The 8,287-nt window shown below is 33.1% G+C and overlaps 1 pseudogene; it reads left to right on the top strand.

Moving 5' to 3' along the window:
- The first annotated feature begins 5,613 nt into the window (after nt 1-5,613).
- Nucleotides 5,614-5,746, top strand: LOC145259371 (U2 spliceosomal RNA; annotated as a pseudogene).
- The last annotated feature ends 2,541 nt before the right edge of the window (nt 5,747-8,287 follow it).

Here is an 8,287-nt window from a genome sequence, read left to right as displayed (position 1 = left end):
AAGTAGGAAAATAAAGTGTGAAAAAAAAAACAAAAAAAAAACATCTGCAACGTTAACAGTTCGGCCACCAAGAAAAGTCCATTCCAGTTGTTTAGGAAAAAAAAACAAAAAAAAAAACGACTACGGTAGGTCGGCGCGAACGTGAAAATATAATGCGAATTGTCCAGCACGCTAACCACTACGCCACAGAGCACTGCAGCTTAGTTTAGTGATTTTAAATAACTTCACATGAAAGAACTACGAAGCCAAACCGGTGTTCTCTTCTCAACTGTTCCTTGTGAACGATCCCCAAACGGTGTTAAGTGGTGGCAGGGGGAGGAGGAATTTATTAGAGAGAAAATATTTTACCACTTCCATTGATCTTAACCGATTTTGGCCGTGACTTCTCAGCAGAAAAAGTATAGAAATCTAAGATTATCGAGGAATTTGAGAAATAATAAGCCTATAACACACCTCAGATATTGTTCTGCCGTTTGTGCATATTATATTTGCATGAAATTTCTTGATTTTTAATCCTATTAATGTCAAAATCAGACGGGAAAAAATGAGTTCATTTTATTTATATAGATAGATATACTAGCGTGGGTATGGTAGGTAAGTAGGAAGGATCAAACCCGGAGTCATGAGTAAAAGTAGGAAAATAAAGTGTGAAAAAAAAAACAAAAAAAAAACATCTGCAACGTTAACAGTTCGGCCACCAAGAAAAGTCCATTCCAGTTGTTTAGGAAAAAAAAACAAAAAAAAAACGACTACGGTAGGTCGGCGCGAACGTGAAAATATAATGCGAATTGTCCAGCACGCTAACCACTACGCCACAGAGCACTGCAGCTTAGTTTAGTGATTTTAAATAACTTCACATGAAAGAACTACGAAGCCAAACCGGTGTTCTCTTCTCAACTGTTCCTTGTGAACGATCCCCAAACGGTGTTAAGTGGTGGCAGGGGGAGGAGGAATTTATTAGAGAGAAAATATTTTACCACTTCCATTGATCTTAACCGATTTTGGCCGTGACTTCTCAGCAGAAAAAGTATAGAAATCTAAGATTATCGAGGAATTTGAGAAATAATAAGCCTATAACACACCTCAGATATTGTTCTGCCGTTTGTGCATATTATATTTGCATGAAATTTCTTGATTTTTAATCCTATTAATGTCAAAATCAGACGGGAAAAAATGAGTTCATTTTATTTATATAGAAGATATACTAGCGTGGGTATGGTAGGTAAGTAGGAAGGATCAAACCCGGAGTCATGAGTAAAAGTAGGAAAATAAAGTGTGAAAAAAAAAACAAAAAAAAAACATCTGCAACGTTAACAGTTCGGCCACCAAGAAAAGTCCATTCCAGTTGTTTAGGAAAAAAAAACAAAAAAAAAACGACTACGGTAGGTCGGCGCGAACGTGAAAATATAATGCGAATTGTCCAGCACGCTAACCACTACGCCACAGAGCACTGCAGCTTAGTTTAGTGATTTTAAATAACTTCACATGAAAGAACTACGAAGCCAAACCGGTGTTCTCTTCTCAACTGTTCCTTGTGAACGATCCCCAAACGGTGTTAAGTGGTGGCAGGGGGAGGAGGAATTTATTAGAGAGAAAATATTTTACCACTTCCATTGATCTTAACCGATTTTGGTCGTGACTTCTCAGCAGAAAAAGTATAGAAATCTAAGATTATCGAGGAATTTGAGAAATAATAAGCCTATAACACACCTCAGATATTGTTCTGCCGTTTGTGCATATTATATTTGCATGAAATTTCTTGATTTTTAATCCTATTAATGTCAAAATCAGACGGGAAAAAATGAGTTCATTTTATTTATATAGAAGAAGATAGAGAAGATAGAATAGATAGATAGAAAAGATAGAAGAAGAATAGAAAAGAATAGATAGATAGAAGATAGAAGAAGAATAGAGAAGAGATATATATAAAAGAAATGTTATAGGTCTGCTTACATAGAATCTTTCCTAGATTTGTTTGGGACTAATTCCAGCAGATGGATAGAGATATGAGAGCCAAATTTGAAGAAATTCCTCTATGTTATCTATGCACAAATTATTGAATCCCGCGGAATGAATTAGTTCTGAACAGTTAAAATTCTAGTTAAGTCAATTGAACAGTGAGAGTCAGAGTAGAAATCTAGATATTCTTCATGTAATGACATTTGTTAGGGATTATTATAATCGTAATGGTGTAAGAAAGAGGATAATAAGAAAACATAAGATGGAGTAACGCACAAAACAATGGCAATAAAGCACTTAAGCGGAGACAATGATGCCGAGGTCTAGATAGTGTGCATGAGCTAGAATCATCGATGGAGAAGACGGAAATCGAACAACTATAATAATAATTGTCTCAACTTTTACCATGACTGACGAAGAAAATGAGTAAGTCATTTTAAGGTTGTTGAGAACCCGCATTAATAATGGATCGGGAAAAAAAAGAAAGGACTGCTTAGTTTTTATATTTGTTGTAGTTTTCTTCAAACACAAAAATTATAAGCTGCCTACATGCACACATACAAGCATATACTAATCTATATCAAACTAATCTGAATAAACACTGAATGAATACTGTAATCAAAGAACCTTACGTTGCTGCTTTGTAGGATTTCTTATTCGTCAACTTGTGTTTCTGGATGGCAAAGTTCGCGGGTGTCATTTACGAGTAACTGAGAGGAAAAGCACTTGGACTTGCAATCAAATCGCCAACTCAACTTCGTCCAGACGAACTTAGTATAAATAGCATTAAATTGAAAACAAAGATTCTGACAACCCAAAACCTATTTCTTAAATCCGAAAGAAAGAAATATAACTGCCCATTTCATGTTCGTTGTATACGAACAGTATATATATATATATATATATATATATATATATATATATATATATATATATATATATATATATATATATATATACTATTTGAATATTTAACCTAAAAATTATGTTTTGCAGAAGAAAACCATTACCAGTGACATGTTAACCATTTTTTGCTTTTTTCGTGTTTTGAAATTTATTGGTTGTTATTTATTTATTTATTTTTTTTTTACAGACTAAAGCTTTTTTCAGCCGAATGTTGAATTTTTATAAGAGAAGAACCACCAGCAACGACCAGTAACCAGGCAAATGATTGACCTCGGAGACTTCCCGAGAGAAAAGCTACTGTTTTAGTACCTCCGAAAACCCGTAGATTTGGAAATTGTGTCGCCACGGCTTAGGGTCTGCACGTTTTTGTGCAAATCTAAATCTAACGATATACTCGTGGTCCCAATGTCCACTGAATGCCTGAATACATTTAAGGGGTCCGAGATTATACGATGCTATATTTATGTGATACGTGGTCGGGGTACCACATTTAACTTGTAATTCATTGTGACTGTGGACAATAGTCCTTTGGGGGTAGTAACGGGTACATTTTTTTCAGAATTTGTAATATTAAATATAGAGAAGAATACACACAAAAAATTAATAAAAAATAAATAAGTATCGAAATTAATAATTATCGCAGACTTAGATGAATTTTCATACAAGGAAAGACTAGAGATAATGAAAACCAAATAGTTTAAGCGTTTTAAAATATTTATTTCGAAAAAAAAATATATTTACTTTACGTCTAGGAGAAATTTTTATCTTAAAAAAAAAACATGTATCCTCTATAGCATCCGACTTGGCAGATTGACTAATTCTTGACATAAATAGCTATATACCCTCTAAAACTTCCGGGCCTTAATGTTAAAATGGAAATATTAGAGATAACGAAAAACAAATAACTTCAGCATCTAAAAAAATCTTATTTCAAACAAATTTGTATTTACCTTATTCTAGGCGGAATTCTAAAATAAAGAAAAGATTAGAGATAACGATTTATATTTAACTAAGTCTAGGAGTAATTCTCTAACAAGGAACTATTAGAGATAACCAAAGAACTAATGGTTTGGCATTTTAAAATACTCATTTCGAACAAATTTGTATTTACCTCAGGATTATTTAGAAGGATTCTTAACAAGGGGAGATTCAAGATAACAATAAACGAATTGTTTCAGCATTTCAACATATGTGGAAACAATTTATCATTTCATGAGTTTAAGAGAAATTCTCAGACAAGGAAGGATTAGAGATAACAAAAACAAATGGTTTAATCACTTTAAAGTACTCATTGCGAACAAATTTGTAATTACCTTATTCTAGCAGGAATTCTCAAAGAAAGATTAGAAACAACGAAAAGCGAATGCATTCATCATTGTAAAATATTTAGCTCGAATTCAGTTTGATAATTATTTCAGTTGAGAAGGGATTCTTGATGAAGGAAAGAGTTTCAACATTTTTAAATACTATTTAATTTTTTGAACGGAAATCTCTGTGGCTGATATTTACATTTAAATTTGTTACATTTTTCATTGTCTCGAAGGAAAGTGATGTTTCATTGTGTATAATATTTCCCATTTCTTTCATGAAAGTTATTGATTCTCCAGAAACCGACCACTTCAGAAAAAATACAATTTCTATAAGTGATGAGACAAAGATATGAACATTTTTTGGCCACTGCACCAAAATAACGCATATGAATTATATTGAATGCTTCCAGTTTACATGTACATGGAAAAAAAATATATATTTTAACAAAATTACCTCAGTTTTGAAGGATTTCTCATTCATGAAAAGACTCTAGAATTAATGCTTTCATCACTTTCCAATAACTGTTCGTAAACATTTAATCGTTATTTTGTGATCATGGTAATAGAGGAATTCTCATTTTTATATGCAAAATTTGATGCTTCTTATTTTGAACTGGAAGTTTTGTTTGACTTTTGCATTTACTTTTCAAACAATCTCTTATGAAATACATTTTTAATCTTCCTACCGCTCCATGAAAAAAAAAATATAATTTCACTAATTTACGGAACTAAGATAGAAAATACATGTTCTTTGCTCTGAAATAAAACGCACTAATGTTATGTTCCGAGTACACATATACATGCCAACAAGGTGGATTTCCCATGGAAATGTACGTGAAAACATTAATAAAGTTATAGTAAAGAAAAGGAAAAACTTATGAGTTCGAAAAAAATATTTAATTCGTTACCCGAGGAGATATAAAAGGATGCTAATTAAAAAGTATAATTAGCATCCTTTTATATCTCCTCGGGTAGTATATACTATTTTTTTTTAAATAAACATTAACAATTATTTTTATACCTACAGACACGAGTGTTTTATGCTTACGCAATCTTCAGTGTAAAACGTGATAATTACTCTTGAGCGGGAGATTCGTACCCAATCACAAAATCAAACTTGACTACGTTGACTAGCATCTTGCTTCAAGGTTACCGGCAATTAGCACAAGATTGAAGGGCCTATAAATGCTAAATCGACGAGCATGCATAGTAAACAGTCATAGAGTATGTGGTGACCGGAAATCAAACGTTGCATTTGCGCTCAAATTGATCGCTTTCTTTTCTCTTAATTCCATAAAGATAGTTCAATTTTAATTGAACGAACACACACACGCGCGCGTGCGCGCACGCACACACACACACACACACACACACACACACACACGCGCGCGCGCGCACACATCTATGTATTCTATGACTTTGATTTACTTATGTCAGAATGTATTCTTGGCCTTTTGGTCAAGATCAAAGTGTAGTATCTGTTCTTCAGATGCTGCACTTCCATTTCTTGTTCTCTTTCGGTGGAGGAGAAATCCTTCACGACTGAGACAATTTTTATTTTTGTACCTTTTCTCCACGTTAAAAAACGACCCTGGTGTCTAACTCTGTCCCGTGGGGAGGCATAGTAAATAGGTACTTATGTCAGAAACAACTGATACGATGTATAATTTTATGAACTTATAAACAAAGTAAAAATGTACCCGTCCCATGACAGGTAAAAGAATTTCCTGAACAGTTTTGCACTAATTTTATGCCCCCATTACGATTATTAAAACCAAATCACAATAAATCAAACTGAATGTAAATCTGATATATTTGAGGGCTGTTCCATATTATGGCCCCTTAAAATTTTAAAGACACCCCAAAGAAATTGAAATGTTGCAAAATATGTTAATCTCTTATTCATATTGTTAAAATTTCACAAACATCAGCGTTGTCTGAAGTTAACGAATTTACACTCCCTTTTTACCTGTTTTCATTAACTAAATTAAACTAAATATAGCCCACATTTGCATCATTTCGCCTAGTAGCTATGTCTGGAAATTTATAATTCTCGATCAATGATTTTAAGAGAAGGGTGAATCCTGCACATACAAATATATAAACATGCCTAGTTTTATAGCGATTGAAATTTCGTATTATACTCTAACGTAGCATTACTTACTCATATACTATTTGTGTGTGTGAAGGTTAAATTTAAGAAAACAAAATAAACAAACAAAAAACAAAATCAAACAACAAAAAAGACAATATAAAGTTATATGAAGGCGCTGAACCTATTCAACGAGTTGCACTCGACCCGACAATAAGTGTAGTAACAGTATGCGTAGTGGTATATATTGAATAATGCGTAAGTCACCGTCTCAGTGCTGATAATAGTTATACAGCGGCGATATTGGCGCGCGCGTTAGTAATTGTAATGGAGGTGGTGGTAGTGGTGGTAGGTTAGTATTAGTAGCTGTGATTGGGTAAGAAGACTTGTTATGCCGGTGTCAGATCTGTGTGGTGGAGGGTCGGCTCTGTGTCAGGGCTAAAAATAGACCTCTATATAAACTCGCGAAGAGTCTGGCAGTGATGTCATTTTTATGTCGGTCGCCGTCCGACGGGGATGGCTAAGAAGCAGGTCTCTTCGGGCGCTCATGTCTAACAACAACAACTCCAATCTAAGTCCCCCCCACCTCTCTCTCTAAAACAAAATAACAAAACACAGAAAAATCGGTGTGTGTGTTAAAGGGAGGGGAGAGTAAGGAGGGATAGGAAGAGATTAAAAGAGACGGATATTATATATAGTTTAGTTAAGTTTAGTTCGTATGTAAGAGTCGGCACGTGGGTGGCAGTTGTTAGAGTCGGGTAGTGGTGCATCGATCTAGGGGGTACTGCTCATTAGGCTAGGAAGTTATTCAGACCTCTCCCCGCCCTCCTCATATGTATTTATGTTTGTATACAAAAATGCTATTCTTATTTAAGATGAAATCTTACATTCGAATATATATATATATATATATATATATATATATATATATATATATATATATGATTATTTCATGTATCCACATAAAATTTTATAAGGAGATTTTATTTATCGATTTTAAGTATTTATTCAATAGTGTTCGATGAATCAGTAAAGCTAGGTAGTAAGTTGTAAAAACATACATGACAATTAAGCTACAAGGAATTTTCTGCATTGTATCCTCATGAGGATTTGTCGGGATGAAACACGGAAAATGCCGCATATGGTTTCATAATGCATTAATCTGACGACTCCTTAGATGCATGAAAAGTAGAAAACTTTGTGTAGCTTAATTGTAATGCACATTATTTTGTATGTGTGTGTGTGTGTGTGTGTGTATATATATATATATATATATGAAATACAATAATATTTATAAAAACATATCTCTCTCTCTCTCTCTCTCTCTCTCTCTCTCTCTCTATATATATATATATATATATATATACATAGTTCCATAGTAAATGTGTGTATGTGTGTGCATATATATATATATATATATATATATATATATATATATATATATATATATATACTAGCGGGACCTGTATAAATTCCACAGGGACTCTTTCATATGTTATATATTGATGTTGGCATTCTTCAGATGTTCAGTGTAAATGGAGACACTCTTATATTATTGTAGCTCTTTTGTTAAAACTGCAAATGTATTTATCCAAGCTAGCATGGACACCCGGCGTAGCATGGTCGTAAAATACGATTAAATATAATATTTTAATCATTGCAGATTTTCGTATATATTATTATATATTATAAATGTGCGATTTCAAAAACAAAAAACATATGTCCATATGATTTGAGTACATAATCTTGGATCGAAACCGAAAGCAAAACTTATGAAATATATATATATATATATATATATATATATATATATATGCAAATTTAAGGAGGTTCGACCAACACAGCGAGGAGCTCACTGGCAATTGACTTCATAAATAACATTGCTTTGTGCTTAATTTTAAATCTTTATTGATACTTTTGTCCTTAAATCTTACACATGGATTGTTCATATTTTAACCGAAATATGTAGTGTCCTGTACATCTTAACTCAGTTTCGTTATTCAAATTAGAATAAAACGAC

The sequence above is a fragment of the Euprymna scolopes genome, chromosome 34 (genome assembly GCF_053919585.1).
Source record: "Euprymna scolopes isolate OS-2025 chromosome 34, ASM5391958v1, whole genome shotgun sequence".
Classification (NCBI taxonomy): Eukaryota; Metazoa; Mollusca; class Cephalopoda; order Sepiida; family Sepiolidae; genus Euprymna; species Euprymna scolopes.
Note: the sequence above shows the minus strand (reverse complement) of the source record. Positions and strands in the feature narration are given on the sequence as shown.